The following is an 18,278-nucleotide window of genomic DNA, read 5'->3' as shown; positions in this document are numbered from 1 at the left end:
ACCAGGAGGATCTTTGCTTTCTGTGTGTGGGAATGAAAAGATCTTTACCTTGGAGCTTACTATTCAGACTTAACAGTGTTCATAACCTTCCTAATAAGTCATACTTGGTTCCAGTGAGCCAGCCACAAGCAAAAATAACAAAAACTGGTATTTGGGGTCTCACACAACAAAAATCACACCAGAGACCTGCATGTGGTTGCAGATGTGGGTCCCAGATGTAGGCTTGCCCTGATGGACAGCCCTCATTTTAATGGTGAGCATTTTTGTATCACCGTCCAGCATTAGAGAATCACACCTGAATCTTGACACTAATGCTTATCACCTGGGAATCATGACGTACGTGCAGCCTGTATTTATACCCTGGGAGATATCAGTAGAAAGCTAAAAGCCTTTTGCAGAGGCTCTGTGAAGAAAAGGGCTCCCACCAGCCCTTTTCCTCTCCTGATTTCATCACTGTGCCCATAAATATTTTCTGTGGGACTTTCTGAAGTGATAAGGAAAAAAACTGTGGGCTGAAGAAGTCCAGAAGGGATCAAGGAGCAGCTGAGGTGGAGAAAAGGAAGGAGGAGACTTACCAACAAACTTTGCCACCAGAGGAAGCCCTACATAACCATCTTTCTGGGAGGAGTTCAGGAAGCCCTGTGCAAGGCATACCCCACTTGCAGCCCTTACAGACACCTAATTAGTAGATGCCAGTTTCCAGGATGTGATTCAGAGTGATTAATTTTCATGTGCAGAAGGAAATGAAAACTGCTCCAGGGAAGACACAGAATAACAGATAATTAAAAAAAAAGCTGGAAAGACAAGGCATGGTGTTTCCATCACTTTGGAATTTAGGCACCTAAACTCCTGTTCCTCTTCATGTCCTGAAACAATAAATCCGTGTTTAGGAGAAAGAAATGTAGGAACAGAAATGTTACAGCCCTATACGGTGCTGACCCAGTAAAAACTCATGTAATGGTGTAAATGAGCAGCTGGGCTTGCTTTTTCCAAACATCTTAATGCTACTCTGTTATCACATGGCCATCACATTGAGGGATCTCTCAAGCCTTTTCACCGTCCCTTCCACTTACCATGTCTGCATTTCATCATGGAGCCCTCAGCTCTGCAAACAGCCTACAGGAAATCCAGGGAGGAGAGACGTGAGCCTGGAAAGGTACTGGTGCAGTGAGGCACCTGCTCATGCCTAGAGATGGGATCAGAGCCAGGAGCACAAGGCAATTTGCACTGCTGATGCCAGAGGCTCCTTCTTGTCCAAGGCCAACACAGCATTTCTGGTCTTGTGGGACTACAGGAGAGGTCAGAGACGGTGGTGAGAAGGGCTTTCTCAGCCCCAGGTGCCCACAAGAGCCCTTGAAACCAAAGCACAAGCTGGTAGATACCAGCCCACATAAGGGAGCTCTTGGAGGGCTCACATTTATTTTTGGGCTGTTTTGCTTTCTTTCCCTTAGGGTTTTCTCTTTTTCTGGGTGTGCTGTCAGGCCTCAGGCACTTTGCTAGTGTTCAGCACTGCTGTCACACCGTGCCCTGGCCTGGGAACTTGCACTCCCAACTTTGTTGTTTTTGGGATGGTTGTCCCAGAGTGCCTTACCTGAAGATTGCTTTAACAAGACATTTCACTCCAGGAAATACTGCAAGCGTTGTACTTTGCATGTTGGACCACAGCTTATCTGTGTGATCCCAGCTGCTCTTCTACTTACGTGCCTTACCTTATACAGGATGAGACGGTTTAAATTAGATACTTTCTTTAGACCACTGAAGGCTTAGTTAAAGAAAAAACTGATTTTACAGAGAAAGATCTGAATGGTGCCTACAGACTCCTGCCTCTATTACTAACCAGCTGTAGAAGTCAAGCCACTTAACATTCCTATTCTGGGAGATGAGAATTAGATAGTGTTTAGGAGCTGGACTAAGGAAATGCTTCAGACAGCATGTTAGACTGCACTACAAATTTACTCTTGCTGGACAGCCGAAGAACTTGTCATATCACCTTCTGTATTCCTGCTGGGCACATAGCTCAGCTGCCTTTCTCCTCATATTTTTTTCCTAGGGCATAAAGAAAGCACAAACTGAAGGTAAGGAGGATCGGCAAAGCCTCTAGGAAAAGTCCAAAGTGCTTCTCCCCACTGTTATCATTATCATCCTATCTGAAAACATTACCTTTTTCCTGTTTGGCACAAAGGATACTGTGTTTGTCACCAGTTTGTGCAGTGCCTGAGAAAGGGCCAGCAAGTGGCCAAATTGTAAGGAACAATAGATACAGCATAAATAACAGCATGAATCTGAGTTTAGATTGGGAGGAGAATTTCAAGTGTTTGAGAAGCTTCAAGAAGAGCTTTAAAACTTATCGTCATTGCTAACGATAGGTTTTTTGCACATTTTTTGAGCTTTAAAGTTTTAAAAACTTCTGGATTGTTAATGCTCATTTGTTTTCCTGAGTTGGAAACAGTCCGAAGACAACAATGTGGTTTTGCTATGAAGGAAACATGCTGAGATCAGCCCGTGTCTCTGTCCAGAACTGCTGACTTCAGGGTGCACTGCTAAGTGCTTTTCATCTCATGGTAACCCATGTGTATTTGTGCTGCTGGGAACAAGTGCAGCTCTTTGTATGTTTTTGCTACACGCAGTCACAAATCACAATGGCTGCTTTCTAACAGCACCATATAAAGTGGGCAGCAAAAGTCCCTTCCGTTCAAGCCTCTCTTCCCAGGCTGGACATTGCAGAGCATCCAATAATGCTGAAAAGAGGAATGCAGGAAGATTAGGAAACTTTGAGCCCTGTGAGATATGTTTGCGTGATCTGTTACAAAGAGTCATCTTATCAGGGAAACACTGGAGGGATTTATTCCTTGCTGTCAGTGGCAGAGTCCATAACCACTGCTGCTGGAGCAAACAGCACCAGGGCTGATAAAGACACCGAAGAGTCAGCCCTTCTTTTAAGATCAATGTCATCCCTCCTGTAACACTGTCAGACAAAGAAATGATTGCAGAATACTGTAGTCGTACAGATAAATGTGTGCTTCAGTGGAACGAGAGGCAGAGCTGCGAGTGGGGTTGGGGTCAGACACAAAGGTTGCACTCACATTATCTAGCTTTTAGTCCCAGTTCTGCCACAAACCTCCCATTTGTCTTTCGTAATGTCTTGGAGGGTGTCTGAGTGGAACACAGAGCAGTGTGCTCTGTGGTTGACATAGTACCCTTACAGGAAATATAGTGTAAACTTCTGCTTTCCAGGGCTGTGCCTACACAAGTTTGCACCTCTGCAGCAATACCATTAGTTTGATGAAGCTTTCAAAACAAACAAACAAACAAACAAAAAACACTAAAAACACACAGCAAACCAGGTGGGTTTTCATTTTTTTCACTTCAAGTCCTTCATCCTTGCCTCCTCAAGCAGTCATGGACTGTCTGATCTGCAGCCTGTTCAGAACGATGAAAGTCCCAGCATTCACCTCCATAGGCTTCAGGTCAAACCCAATGAAATTAATTATAGAAACACTTTGCAGGAAACAAATAATGAAAAGGAAAGCATAGTAGTGGAGGATGCAAAGGAGAGTCATGGTAACAAAACTTAATTGCTTAGAACTTCTTAAAGGCTTTTTTAGTTAAATGATGAAAAGTGTTGATGTAATTATAGCGACTATGATGATAAAAGATTAGGGTTTTTTATTTAAAAAAGTGATTAAATTAAAGCATGACACACTGACTTTTGAATAACTGCATATAATTGAATTTATAGCAATAAACTTACCAAGGGAATGACTAACCTGTTGCTGAGAATAAAGCTGTAAGCAAAAAGATGTAAATAGTAGGAACACTACTTAGCCTCACTAAGAACCAGACTCCAGGCACTAACTGAGCTGCTTTGGTCTAAGGCAGTGGCTTCAGAAGACAACATAGTGGGCAGCAATATCAGTGAGTGTTATTTTCCCTCCTGGCTCCCAGGGATGCTCCATTTCAGCCCTTGCTGCTGCCTGCCTTCACTCCAGTGCTGAACTTGGTACAGCTTTTCCACACAGTGAAATCGAGCCCACTCTTGAGCATGCACACACAGAAACAAGGAAACATTTCTTACCAGGTTATTTTTTATTGCAAATCATCCCCCTGATCTGCCACCAAGTATGGGATGTCGAGTGCTGGCACTGATGCCCAGCCCAGGGTAGCACAAGGTGAGCTGAAGCAGGATGGCTGGTTCAGAAGCAGGCACTGGCTGGCCCTCAGCACCTCAAGTCAGCTTCTCCTTCACAAAGGGCTCAGTAGAAGTTTCACGTGATCTGAAGATCACCACAAATAACCATTGTGGGCTTTTGGTTTATTTGTTTGTTTTAATGCGGTCAAATGGTGTTTTTACCATTCACTTAAAAAAAATATTTAACCGTGCAGGAAGTGATGGAGCTTTGATTACTCATTCACTAAAATTCAGGAGTCTGAATGTAAATTCTACTCACTCTCCCATTCCTGGCATGTCATTACTCCAATTAGGAGAATGCTTAAGATATTTAAATAATATCCCTTTCAGCTACACGTATGAGAAAATGCATTCACACAGTACAATAATGCAATTGTGCCTTTCCTCTGAGATGGCAAAAAGGGGTTATTGGAGCCATTTTGAGAAAAGCAAAGGCAGTCAGACTGACTGGGCACGAGAAAACATGAAATCAGATAGCAAACGTGAAAAAAAGGCTCCTCTACATTCAGAGCACAGTGCAAAGCCAACAAAGCCGACTGTGTGAGATGAGAAACCCCAGCACTCCACTAGCCAGAGGAATATGCAGATTTGGGCTTTTTTTTCAAACCAGACAAGACAAGAGAGCATGAGCAGCCTGGTGCTCTTCTGATTCTCACTGATGCAAATCAGGAGCAGCTATGCTCAGGGAGCTCATCTCAGCACAGGTACACTACAGTAACGATTATTTAAGTCAAAAAAAGGGTCAGGCCTCAAACACTAAGTGCAAAACCTGGCCTCCTACTTACTAATGGGCATCATAGCTTTGTGGCACCGTTCTAAAGAACACCAGGTCTCGGTGACAGATACTCACAGCACGAACACTGGGACTTCTACTGCACAGCCAAGGGGTCGGCAGCAGAGGAGGTTCTCTCTAAAACAAAGACATTCGTATGGTTGCTAATGTTTGTTTGTCTTATAAATACTGAGACAAAATTCCTTCTTGGCCAGTCTACAGGTCTGATTAATATATTTTTTGTATTTGCTTTTTTGTGACTATAAATTGAGAGGTGACTTCGTGTTGTAATACACAGTGACCACAACTGCTAAAAATAGACCACAACAACTTAATGCACACATCAGCCTTTAACCACCACGCTCCCATATACCCCAGCTCTTTAAAGACCCTGCACACGGATACACCAGTGTCTTTAGAGGCACATTACCCTGCTCTGGTTGTGAATTACCTTGTCCAGAGAGCATGAGGAAGGAGACCGAGCAAAGGGAGCAATGAGCAGGAGGCAGAAGAGCTGCTCAGAGACACGTGGCTGAATGCTGTCCCATCCCACAGGGATGGGAGGGCAAGTGCTTTCCCTCGGGAAAGGCAGAATTCCAGCCCTCTCAGTGCTGCACAGCATTATTTTCAACTGCAAACAGTTTTTAAAATAGCAGCCTATAAGATCAAGACAGAAAAAGAAGAAAAGGGTGTGATGGGAATCAGAATGATGCAATTTCTATGGATTTTTTTCTTGTGAAGTCATGAGCCTAGAAATAAATCTGACAAAGCAAAGTCAAAATCTTCCCCTTTCCCACAGTGGACTGCAGCCTTTTTTTATCCTTAAGGTTTTCAGACGGATGGGTACAAAGCAGCTCTGCAGAAGAATTATTAACTTGCTGATGGGTGAAGGTACTTTACCAGGATTCTGGAACACAGGGCTCTGCCACACAGGGTCTGACCCACCTTATTGGGCCAGGGGAGCTCAGAGTAGAGCTGGCAGAGGCAGAGCCAAGGCTGTGCCCATTCCCTGCCATTCTCCTCTGAGTGAAAGAGGTGGCCTGGCCAGGTCAAAGGAGCTGCTGCTTGGCCAAGAGGGAGAAGACAGCTACAGGAGGTGGTGATAAGGCCTGGGTAAGTCAGGGAAGAACTAAAACAGTGAAGAAAGATGTGTTTAATCTTGCACACATAGTAGCAGAATTGGGGGGGCAAAGCGGGCTATGATTCTTTTTCCATTAACTTCATTAAGCATAGTATTTGCCTTAAAAGTCTATGGTTCCAGGCCACGTGAAATGTACTGATCTTACCCCATCAGTGGGACCCGCTGCCTCACAAACTAGTTTTTGTTATTGCAATTGGGAGCAGTTTCAAGCCTGGCAAGAAAAGGTCTGGGCAACATCACGCTGCCTAGTGACGCAGTTTGCTATTCTGCTTGGTGTTCTCTTTCTCAGACCAGGAAATGAACAGGATATCAAATGAAGAACACAAAGAGTTTAGATTTGAGCAAGGAAAGTCAAACATTTATGATCTGAAAGGAGGCAAGCCAGTAAAGTGGGGATTCAGCAGAGATCTCTGCCATTAATGGTCTGTCCTCAGGTTTTCAAAATGGCATCTACCTAAAGTTATTCATCCAAGTAACTTCACTGGTAAGATCAGCAGCAGTGAGCAGCAAGAGGTGAGCAACACACTCACGATCTGTCATGGCAGGGCTTTGTTTTTTTAGCTGCCCGTTTTAATTTTGTATTTAGAGTCTTTACTTTTGTGCTTATGGCACGAACTCAGCGATCATGCTCCAGGTGAGCAACTGAAGTCCCCTCCTCCCTCTCTTTCCTTGCAATCTTCTCCCACCATAGGGATGTCCATCCATCCTTCTCTCAGCAGCTGCTCTGAGATCCTGGGGGATCACTGGAGCACTGGCAGCACCAGGGCCAGAGCCAAGATAAAGAGAGATGAAAAAAATTCAAGGCATAGGGAAGATGTAGCCCTACCTGGTTGTGGCATATTAAACACAATATCCCATTTCTCCTAGGCAGCCCTTCACTCCTGCCTGTGTCTCAGCTACTGCTGCTGAAGCCATTCCTACCGTATCACTTCCTGCATGCGGGGGTATTTGCATGAGGCATGTTCCTGAGACCACACTGTGTGATATGTTTGTGCTCTGGATTAATTTAATGGAACTGCAATACAACCTGCAAGACAGCTTCCCAGCTGGTAAATTGTGTTTAAACAGTGGAAAACAAATACGCTTTCTTAATGTTCCAGTCCTACATCTGGTTGCTTAGCGTTGCTCCTATCTCCGGTCCGTTTTGCAGTGCTTCAGCAAAATTGCCAAACAAGCTGGCCAAAAATCAATTGAACAGAGATCAGAAGGAAAAAACAAATGAGATATAACAGTCACTGATGGGATACACAGGCATATCAATTTGGCAGCTAGTCAAACTCTTGGAGGCAATCAGCCATGCTCATTAAATGTCAGAGTTGTGAATTTGCCCGGGGCATTATCAGCAAGGGCTTGAAAGTAGCCCAGCTTAGTTGAAAGAGATTTTCTCCCCTGAATTTTGGGTAAATGGATGAATGAGATGTCAATAGCAATTCCATAACCCAATTTTAGCTCCAGAACCTGATTTCTGTGCCACAAAGCTAGGCTGTAAGTGGGAGAGGGGGCATGTTTGACGTAGAAGATTCAAGAAGCAGCAGATTCCCTGTGTACACTCAAACTTAGAAAGAAACATGCTGCTGTTACTGGGATTGGTTTTTTTTACAATCACAGCAACTTACGTGTTGCATGACAATTGCCAGGAGTTGGCGTAAGATTGAAGACAACTAGAGTGAGGAAGAGAAAACCTAATTCTTCTAGAAGTCAGCAAGGAATGAGCTGACACTTCATGTCCCTTCCCTGACACTGCATGAGCAGAGCACAGCCAGCTGCTGGCACAGGGCAGGATCCCCACACCCCACCTGCTACCTTTCTCTTCTCTGCACCCCAGGTGGTCACTGCTTCTTCAGCTTTGAAAAGCATAAAGTAGAAGATCCAATGGCTTGCTCAGTTATGTAGGCTTTGGGAAAATACTGGGGGAAGAGTTTATATTGTATAGTTATGAGGAAGGACGTGCTTTTGGTTTGTTTGTTTTTTGCACCTGACAAAAGTCTCAGTAATGATAGGTTTTAAGCCAATTATCATTCACATATCTCTGTGCAAATCAGAGAGGTTTCCCACAGGCAAATCAATTACCCAGTATGGCCTAGGTTGTGAAATACACACTTGGCTAAGGGCTTTGCCTCACTAACAACCTTGGAATATGACCTTTAATTTTGAACGTGTGTCCGTATAAACAAGCCATCACAGTTTGTCTGCACTGTGCTCGTCACAAAAACCATTCACACAGAAAGGACCTGGAGGTAAGCAGCAGGCAGATGTCATTCTTGTGGCACCCAAGCTCGGTGATCTCTATGGACACAAGACCTCCTTACCCTACCACAAAAGTGGAAAAGGGAGCTCAGTTTGTAAGGGGAAGAGGCTGAGAAGAAACCTCTGGGCAGAGATCTCTGTGCCACTGGAAGTAGGGGCTGTCTAGCTGTGTGGCCAGAGCCCTGAGCACTGTTCAGATCCCTACACACAGGAGAATCTATGCCTGGGACTTTTGTGTACTTGGTCATTACAAAAACATTCAATAGACAGATGGCCCCCTGCTTAAGATGGAGTCCAGTATTACTGTTGCATTGGATGGGAGGCACTATCAGTCTGACTAATGCTGCCCGCTTCTATATCACATTTCCAAACACACAAATAAATCAGTGCCCTTTGCTCCCAACAGAAATGCTTGTGGGTTTGAATTGAGATTGGGAGGGTGGCTGACCTGCCAAGCCAAGTGCTGCTGAGATAGTAGAGTGGGAGGCTGCTGAGGAGTGAGAAGCTGACATCAGACACGGGCACCGGATCCAAAGGGGGATGGTATCCATCCTTCTGCTGCTCAAACACAGCAATGCTTCAGGAGGATGTGGCATTTATTTAGTGAATGCTGATTAGCACTGACAACGTATATGAGACCATTATCTCAGATATCATTTACCAGAAAGGCGGGTATCGGTTCCTCACCTCCAACATACCAGTTCACAGGAAAGAGTTAAAGTTGTAGCTGCAGTCACAAAATGGGCAGCAATCTGCAGCTTGTTGTCGGGTCAGCAGTTTGCCTGATAAAGGAGCCCTGACCTCACCTGTAGTGGAAAGTCCAAAGTTATCTTCAGGAGATTTCAGGATTGTTGACCAAAAAGCAAAAGTGCAGAAATCTGCATAGGGCAGTAGCCTAGAAATACAGGCCAAAATAAATGTTGCGATGTGGTGGAGGCCTCTAACTACCAATAAAACAGCACTTTGCCATGCCCCTCCACTGTCTGAAACCTCATCCAAAGGATGTCTCCTTGAGTGGCATGATCTGAGTCTCATTGAATCCAAGGTTCAGTGCCACAGGTGCAATGCTTCCTCCAATCCCTCTGATGCTGGAGAAAATGTCTTGCCCATTATACTTACCAAAGCCTGGATTTCCTCTACGAGGAAAGTCCTCCTGTAAAAAAGCACAGAGAATGCTTTGAGGAAGGAGCAGAATGTGCTCAGATTTTGAAGCAGCTGATCTGAAGGCGGTAGAGACCCTTAGGGATCCCTGTGCCACAATGGTTGACATTTGAGGCAGGAAATGATGGTTTATTTAGCTAACTGAACTGAAAACTGCCAGGGAATTTAAACAGGGAAAACAGAATAACTCATGGCAGCCTCAGCTAAGTAAGTCATGCAGGCTAAAACTTCTGTGGTCATGGGAAATACTAAGAGATATGTGACATCTGTTAGTGGCAGCGGCCTCTGCTTTGTGATTCATCTAAATGGCGGATCAGGTGGACAAAGAGGCTGTTCCTGCCTGCTCAGCACAGCTCTGCCTTTAAGTTTCTGGGATATAATGGCACAATTCTGGCACAATCTTGTTTTGCTCATACATGTGTGTGGCGTTTTTCAAATGCTTTGAACAGTTTTACTAGTTAAAAAAAGAAACAAGGTTTCTGTTCAAATAATGGCTTTCTTCACTGTTCTTAGCCATGTGCAGGAAACTCCAGGATTTTTCACTTTTTGTGGCAGTAAATGATATCTGAGAGTTTGACTTTGCTTGAGGCTAAAGGATCTGGCTACAGAAATCAAGCTGAGAGGAAAAGCCTTCTTTAAGTGAGACAACCTTAGTAACAGCAAAGGAAATTGAGATAATGGCACAGCAGAGAAGCATTCATGATTCATCAATTGGTAACCAAGGAAAAAAGAAGGAAAAAAAAACAGGAAAAAAAAAAAAGAAGGATTAAAAAAGAAATAGAAAGTAACTGTGAGCATTTTGGGGGTTTCACAAAGCAAATTTGACTTTGCCAGAACCCAGCTGGTCTCATGGCAGAGCTCCTGCAGTGAGTAGTTAGTCCATGATCTCCCCTGGCTTTGCCCACCAGGGACGTTCCTGTGGCCCAGTTTTTCTCCTGTGCATCCATGCCCTGCTTTCCTCCAGCCCTGCTGAGGGCCAGACAGTCAGGATTTCAGGCCTGGAATTCATTGTCCCAGCTGCACTTGAGCCCATTTAACAGGGAAAATGGCAGGTAGTTGTCCTTCTGCAGAGCAGTGACCTTAACCTTCTTCTCCAGCCCACTGAGAGGGCAGAGTTCAATGAACAGTCTGGCTGCTCTGCTGAAAGCTATGGCCTTAGGGGAACTAACATACTGCTGTTGTTGTTGGGTTTGCTGTCAGCTGAATGGTCCCCAGCCGGATTCATTGCGCAATTGTACAAACACCGATGCCAGCACAAATAAGGGACGATGAAATAGCCAGTGCTGCTGGCCAGGTTTCTTCTCTCTGCGCTGCCAGCTTGGCTAGCTGAAACCATCCACAAATGTGGGACACCTGCTCCAATTCGATGAGATTATTATTTGAATCCTCCCGCCATTCTGCACAGATCCCAGTATTGGCTCACTTGTGCTTCACTTTGCTTGATTGCCATGTGATGCATACTTTTGAAATTCATCCCTGGATGCATTCAAGGCCAGGCTGGATGTGGCTCTGGGCAGCCTGGTCTAGTGGTTGGCAACCTTGACCGTAGCAGGGGGACTGAAACTAGATGATCATTGTGGTCCTTTCTAACCCGGGCCATTCTACAATTCTATGATTCTAAATATTCACATGGCACTATCGGGAGGAGAGTGCTTCAGAAGAGAATGAGTCTATAACACCATATCATCTGCTGCTGAGTGCCACCGAAGCACCACAACCTTGAATGATCGATCGGCTGATTTTGTGTTATTTATGTTGCCCTAAAGGCTGCATTTCGAAACTTGAAATGTATGGATTAGAAAAGCCAACAACTCATTCTGCTTAAGCTGTTTAATAACTCTGCACAGATCCCGTTTCAAAAGCTTATTTTCAAGGGAGGGAATATATCCAACTTGCAGAGACCAACTTCCTTCTCAGTTTAGATGAATAAAGTCTTCCAAATATTTAGAAACTGATTTAAGCTAACAAAGTCAAGGAAATCAGTATTAAAACTCAAACTCCTGCTTGATGGTCTATTTGTAGCTCATCCAGTGGTAATGAGCCAGATTCTTGCCTAGAATAAATAGGCATAAATCCACTTAAGCCATGCAAGAATGTTGATTTATGTTTGCTACAAATCTGACCTTTATTTCAGTATTTCATGGTAAGCTCCAATCCTCTTTGCACTGCTCATTTATTGGGATGGAATTAGATTTACCAAGGTACGCTCAGACAAAATGGATTGTTTTTCTCTCCGATTTGTGTGTGTGTGTGTGTGTGTGCGTGCCAGGGATAAAATGGTGGGCTATCTGGATACAAAATTGTTGAGAGGATATTTTCATTGGAGAAAGTCAGCAGCGACAGCGTCGTTCATTGCAGCACCGCACTTTATTTATTTCTCAAAGTTGCACTAAATGAATACAATGAGCTCTACAAATTACAGAGCCCTTCCAGGAAATCTGAGATGAACGTGAAGAACTGAGGTTGAAATATGTTCAGCTAATAAACAGCTGCATAAAACCTTAAATATATGCAGCCAAGTGATTTGCTGAAAGTGTTCTGGAATGAAAATACCCTTTTGTTTGCTTAACTGAAACTACATTGCCCACATTGATGACCTCACATTCTTTATTTCCAAGCCCACCAACCCTGCACCGAGGCTCAACATACTGCAAGATGCCAGGCTCACCAGAGGAAGGTAGTCAATAATTTATTATACTAGTTTTAAATACAATACTCCTGATTTTTGACGATAGTAGCTGCATGGTAAATACTTCCTGTCACCACAGAGAGCTATGCTAAAAAACTGCGTGTGTGATTAGGGGACTGTAAAGAGCTCAGTGTGGGGGCTGCAGTCAGAAGACAGAGCTCATGGCAGAGGCAGCAAGCTGTTAGCTACATTCTGTTTCACACAGGTTAACACTTTGCTGTTTTCAGCCTGCATTATGTTTTGATTCGTTACCTGATGATGTCTGAAGTGTTAGGTGGCAGCTAATTGCTTACAGCCTGGCCACCAGATAAAGACTTCTCTAACACAATTGTACAGCCATAGGAATTTGGCAGATAAACATTAAGGTTGATATGGACAAAGTATGAATGGCAATGTACGAGTGCAAAATCATCAAGAGAAACAAGAAGGGATAAAGGAGAGGCATGAGCAGATGTGCCAAAATCAGATCACCAGGACTGAAGCATACACTGTGCAGCTTCTCAAGGACCTGGCTCTGGAAAACCTCAGGCTGCCTTCTGGTGAGCCCCCTGGTGAAGGCAGCTTGGCTCCAACTCTCTCTCCTAGTGGACCTTGAATCTACGCTGTATCTTTGTCTTCAGCCCTATAGCAGTGGCCAAAGGTGGATCTTAGACCTGTTTTGCAGCCCTGTCTCAGCCTTTCCTCTTGTCCCATCTCCTGCTGCTCTTGGATGGACCCTGGAGCCCATTAGTTGATCTGCATAGTTTGGACCCTGAACCTGGTTAATTTGCCTTGATGGGACTCTTGGTGGACCCTATTATCATTATCTAGGTGTGAAGGACTGCATCCAGCTGGTGAAGGCACTGCCTGTGCTTGGTCAGCAGCTCCTGGCTTGTACCAGTGCAAGTCATGCATGTATGTGGCCGTGCACATCTCCAGCTTCATGCACATTAAAGGAAAGGTTGGATCAGTCTGTATGAGAAAGTGAGTGAAACTCTACCTAGGCTGTTTTGCATCATACTTGGATACACTGGCTAAACATTAGCAATAGAAATACTGAACGTAGTTCAGTTCTGATTTGATGGAAGCTATGTTGTGTCCTTGATTCTGCACCTTGTTCTGTAATTATATACAAAAGAGATTGGATTTGTTAATATTGGAGTATGGGAGGACTTCATAATCTGGACATGAGTTTCCTTAAGAGAAAAGAGGCTAAGATTAAGAGGTGTAACAGTGAGAGAGTGGAAGAATTTCAAGAAGCAGTTTATTTTTTAGGTTGCTTTCATTTGACAGCTTATTGTATTTTTATTTTCACATATAAAATAGTACAGATCTGTAAAATCAGCTAGGATCCTGGCTTTCAGAAATGCCATGGTCCTGGTGTAGACCTTCCAGTCAGGCTCTCAGCACTGTTTGGGAAATAAATCCAAATATTTCAGTCGCAAAGAAGATGCTTTGGCTCCAAAGCAATATGAGAAAATGTACAATCTATTTGATCCGCTTCAGATGCCACAACCATCTGCAACTGCATGTGGCAAACACATATTTCTCAGATTCACGGGCATGTATGATTGCAAAGAGTGCTGAATACTTGCAGTAGAATAGATAAACCCTCAGTATGCTCTTTTTGTTATGTAGTCATCTCTCAGCAGCTCTCTGTGGAAAGATCCCCTCCTTGGAGACTCTGAAGGGTTCGAAACCCCCAGTCAAGTGATGCAGAGCCTTTTAAGGCAAGACGTTGTATACAAAAGTTCCTGTCAAGCTGCCAGCACGAACAACAACGGCTGGCACCAGGAAAGGGTCACAGATGCCTGTTCGAAAGTGCAATTGTGCAACACCGCCGCCTACTGCGGCTCCAGCTGCTGCTATAATAAAGGCACCAGCGCCATCTGCCTTCTCAAACCCAACTCAACCAAGGAGGAAAGGTCCTCATGGAGGCTATATGGGCTAATTTTTAACTTCACCTTTCTAATACCCATCGTTGTTCTTAGTTCTTATACCTGACGTGTTTCTTTGCTCCCGAGTAGAAAGAACAAACTCTGGTGAGCAGTGACATGGGCTGGTGGGTACTCTATATATATGCACGTAACACATATTACAGGCATTTCATTTTTTTTTTACTTCCTATATGCTTCTTTTTGTGGACTTTTTGACATATTTAAGCAACAAGATACTTTTGGTAACTAAACTATTAAATAAACTAAACAACTAAATTAAACGTAATAGCTTTCTCTTTTCCTATTCTTATTTCTTCGACAGCTAAGAGAACACTTTGCAAATGCAGCTATCCCTTCAGCTGTTTTAGTCAGAATCATCATCCTCTAGTTCTGGCAGATCGGATTTCATTCTTTCTTTTCCCTCTAAGATGTACTTTCATCAGTGGTGTCCTTGTTTACTAGATAGTCCACAGGACCCAGTTCTTCACCCTTGTGATGGAGTCCACCCACTGACTTTAATGCTCTCACAGCGCTGCATGGCTGACTGCTGGGTGAGGCACAGATTTCTGTGCACTTGCAATTGCCCTGAAACAAATCAAGGCAGTTGTTTGGAAATCTGTCTCAAAGACCAGTGAAGTTTGTTTCTTGGCATCTTGTATGTTTCTGTCCCCCAAATACAGGAATTTAAAAGTAACATTTTAGATCAACAATAATTTTAGATCACATACAGAGGAACTAATGTTCTCTGAATTACCTTGCATTCCTTGTAAGGTAGCTGAAGGTGCCCTTCTATGTCCAGCTGAGCCATTAAACAATGACCTGCTCTAGTTAAACCTCTTTCACTAACACCTTTAAGTACCTAAAAGATTGCAAATATATGAGTGAGATTACATTGTCTAGAACAAATTGTGTCAAACAAGTTCATTTCCCATTCTGACTAGGTAGCACTTTGTTTATAGCAGAAAAGCAGGTGCAGATATCTTGTTTTTAGGACTTCTAACACTGTCACATGGGACTGGTGGTCTCACAAGCAAATTGTAGGAAGTCTTGAATGGAAGAATGCATGGTTGGGTGAATACATTGTTAACTTGGCCAGACACATCAAGCAGAATTCTACAGGAGTATTTCCATAGCACCAATTTGATATTTTCATTGGATAATTTGGATAGTGTAAAAGAAAAATTGCTTAGCAAACCCACTGCTGGGAGGAGCAGCAAGTGCTGTAGGATACTGCTGTAGAACTTGGCAAAGTATGGTCAAGGGGAAAAAGGTAATTCAAAAGAGTGCTTTCACTCTTTGCTCTTGGCAGAATTACCAGCATCCCAGATGCATGTTGTGGAATTACTGGTCTGGTGGCATCACAATGTAAACACACTTGGTGGTTAGCGTGGGTCACAAAGCAGACAGGAGTCAGCCATGTCACGCCGTAACAAAAACAACAAACAGCACCAGGGGATATATAAAAAGGAAGAGCATTTGACAGGCAGATGAAGCCATTCTCCTGTTATGTTTGGGGCTGGTAAACGTCTCATTGGTGTACTGTACTCCGCTTTGGCTAGAACAGAGAATTAGAGGTCTTGTGGGGAAACATTGGTGGGATAGGAGTGGTTTGTCCTAAGGAAGGGGGAGATGTGGCAGGGCATCTCTAAATATGCACGTTGTATTTCTAAGGGAGAAAGCAACAAATATCTGCTGAAAAGGCTCGGTGGGCATCAGAGATCTGGGTTACAGGCTAGAAACAGCTTTCTCATGGTGCAGTTATGGAAACAGAGGGAGAGATTGCTACGGGGTATTACAGCCCTGTTTTATTAGTTTTCAAGTGCAGATTGGAACATGTTTATGTCAGAAATGACCTCAATGTGATTGATCCTGCTTTTTGGGAAGGAAGGAGACACTTCCCAACCCGATTTTGCTTATATTCCTATTTGGAGCCAAAGACACCTAAGTTAGAAGTCTAAATTACACACTGTGGATACCAGCTAATTATCATCCTGAGACTCTTGCTTTCCATTTCTGTTTAATATATCATTAGGAAAACATCTTAGAAGTCAATAATTTAAATCCAAAGTAGCTATAATGTAGGCTGGCACAATGCAGTTTAAACTCTATTCACTCAAACCTGTATTTTCCAAGTCCTGAGCTTCTTTTGAGCACATACTGCCAGCTCTGCTGACATCTAAATGGTTTATGATCTAGGGACCCATCTGCTGGACATTAGGATGATCCAGTTTATCTAATGAAGGCTTTACTAGTATACCCACATAACTTAGTGCAGAAAGGATGATGGATGAAAAGAGGAAAGGATAACTTACACATATATTACTCATCCTGAAAATGCTAAAACTCAGGCTCGGAATAGTCTTTGATGTTTGACCTCTGCAGATAGACTGCAATTAAGTCTGTAATCCTCTAAACACTTGAAGTTAATAGGATTAACCGTATGCCTGAAGTGTGTGTGGCCGGTGTGCAAAATTGTCGTAGAGTGCAGCTGCTGAAAAAACTTGTGACAAAGACATTTTCCAGTGGAATACTGTCTGATACTTCCTAAGTATTTTCCAACGACTTCTAATCCTAAGTAATTTTCTAACATGAAGATGTTTAATAAAAATAAAACTTAGCGAAGTTCTTGTTTGAAAAAGCATTGTACATAGAAAGAGCAGATGGGTGAACTATTTCTGAGGCAGAAATTGCAGGGCTTGGGAGATTTGAGAGGTGTTATTGTGGTTTTCTGGAATATGTAGATTTAAACATGCTGACTTTCACCATTCGTTCAAACCAAGCTTGAGAGTAAGCTTGCATGGAGTCAGATCAGATAGTCACAAAAATAAGAAGCATTATCTATCTTCATCTTTCCTTTAGCAGCAACATCAGTTTGGCTTAAAAGCACCAGAATTGATCCTTCTCCTGCCCCTGACAGACTCACTGTTCTTGGAAACCCTGGCAAACCTAGTCTGCATCAGATCACCACATCGCGAGCATACGAAGAGCTTACAGAGAACAAACGTGGTTTGGGCAATGATTTAAGGTATTGCAAGGACAGAGCTATAGGCAGACACAGCACCGAGATTCCCATTTGTTGCACATCTGCCACAAAAAGAAAGCGGAGCACATTGAGGCGCCGTGCTGACGTGACGTGCTAGGCTTGAGGTTTGGTGCCCTTTACTCCCTGGGTGCCCCTGGGGCTCCTCACACAGCGCAGCATTGGTTACCGCCCTACGAAATGCCAGCTGCGGGCATGAACAGCGACAGCGCTGCTCCCAATGGTAACCACACAGACGTCAATCTCTGCTGCAGGATGTCATTGTCATCTACAGGAAAAGGTAATAACTGTGGTGAAAGGTTTCCAACCAGCAGCACGCAGCCAACAACCGCGATGCCATCCCCTGCCCCGCTCAGAGATCTGTTTGAAACACATCCTCATGGTTACAGTCAGCAGAAGGCAGGCTGCACGGAGCCAGGAAGCAAATAAAAGGGCCCGAGAGTAACAGTCATCACTGCCTAAACCAATGTTGCTATACAGGAATCTGAGTCACGACGAGAGGCTGCTCAGGAGGGGAGCCGGGGAGACAAGAAATTCCAGCCGGGGCAGGGGACTCTGACGGAAGGAGCTCGGCAGCAGCGATGAGATGGCAGATAAGAGCACAAAGCTGTGGTATCGCATCCTTCTTGAGAGCATCACGGGAAAACAGAGCGAGGAAAATGAGTGAAAAACTGGTGAACCACTGCCTGTGAGGGAGGACTGATTAGAAGGTCTTAAAGCGAAAGAATGCTTGAAAGGAAGATTTGAAGAGAACAGCAAAGAGGGCGGACACCAGGAGATGTCACCCACGGCTGAGTCAGAAGAGGCATTGCAGAGCCTTTCTCGGGTCAAAAACACAAGGAGAGGAGGAAAAGATGAAGCTTTTATGGGATAAGGGGTTAAATCAGGACCGTGATGAAAAGAAGGCAGCGTGGGTGAGCTGCGGCTCTGTGAGCGCCGCACAGAGCCACCCCATGCACACACCACACCAAGGACCGCATCCCCTGCGGGCGCCCGTAGCTGAGGAAGCGGTGCGGGAGCCATCAGCTCGCCGGCACTGAGCCTCGGGGCTCCTCGGGGCTCCTCGGGGCTCCTCGGGGCTCCTCGGGGCTCCTCGGGGCTCCTCGGGGCTCCTCGGGGCTCC

Source organism: Meleagris gallopavo, chromosome 5, assembly GCF_000146605.3.
Source record: "Meleagris gallopavo isolate NT-WF06-2002-E0010 breed Aviagen turkey brand Nicholas breeding stock chromosome 5, Turkey_5.1, whole genome shotgun sequence".
NCBI classification, from domain to species: Eukaryota; Metazoa; Chordata; class Aves; order Galliformes; family Phasianidae; genus Meleagris; species Meleagris gallopavo.
The sequence above is the reverse complement of the archived record's forward strand: the minus strand, read 5'-3'. Positions refer to the sequence as shown.